The following is a 1224-nucleotide window of genomic DNA, read 5'->3' on the forward strand; positions in this document are numbered from 1 at the left end:
GAAAAACGCTCGGTTTTTATGGGCGTCTCGCACTGAAGATTTGGAAGTAAACACCCACTGCTGTGTTTACTCGACCCGGTTTGTCATCACGAGTTAGGCAGGCCTATGTTATTTACTGTACGTTCACACCGCAGCCGACTTGAGCTTCCAAAGCGGCCGGAAGTCATTCATTTTCAATGGAAGCTGGCTTTTCTCAGCTGCAAGGAGCGTCAAGTCGTGTTTTGGGCGTTTTGAGCGTCAATCAGAAAGTTGAAAGAAGCTCAACTTTATGATAATGAGCTGTGACGCGGTTCAGCTGCAAGCAGCAGCAAAACGGCAACAACCAATCGGAATAAAGACGTCCTTCACGCTGGCTGATTCCCGGGGAAACATGAATGTAAACTTTAATTCCTACCATTCCTATCATCGCCGCTGCTGTGTTTCCTACTGGTTTCGTATCATTTATGACATGACGTAGTTTGCTTAGGGACCGCATGAGCGCAACTTATATTTGAAATATTTGCAAATGCTCGTTTTAAACCGGGAATGCAATTAATTTGCTCATGGAGACACCGATTTGACCGCAATAATAATAATAATACTAACTATTTTTTTTTCCAGACCAAATGTGACCAAAACGGTTAAAAAAATGGTGTCATTAAAAAAGGTTTCTTCAATGTTTTGCTTGTTTTTTTCTGTTTATTACACTTCATGTTTTGACACTTCTATTCTCCCTGCAACGTCAGAGCGTTCAAAGCGTCCAAAGCGTCAACAAGCTTCACCGTACTTTTTGACAAGCGTCTTTGACAGGGCGGCCTCTTTGACGCTCAAGACGGCGGCGGTGTGAACGAACAGTTAGCTATGCTTGTAATGCGCGAATCGGTGGGCGGGGCTAAACCGGCCATGTTGAAGTAGGCGTTGATCTTCTTCTGCGGGGGTGGTGTTTTATCCTCTTTGACGTCATAGTTCCCCACTTTGAAAAACAAATCGTTTGCTGAGCCTGGTGTCAATAAAAGCTTTTATTGGACTAACAAGGACGTTTTCAGTTCTGAAACTTACAGGATATTCTTATAATATGATGTGGACCTCTTAAGGAAAATTAGATTTTTCAGTTCATCACCCCTGTAAGATATATGTACATTTTTAATATTTAGAACCCTTATTTTATTGATTGCTATCAGGATTTGAAGAGATCCATTATAACAAAAAGTGTTACCTTTAATGTGAACCGGTCAAAAGTGGAAA

The sequence above is a fragment of the Pimephales promelas genome, chromosome 14 (genome assembly GCF_988280905.1).
Source record: "Pimephales promelas chromosome 14, fPimPro1.hap1.1, whole genome shotgun sequence".
In the NCBI taxonomy this organism is placed as follows: domain Eukaryota; kingdom Metazoa; phylum Chordata; class Actinopteri; order Cypriniformes; family Leuciscidae; genus Pimephales; species Pimephales promelas.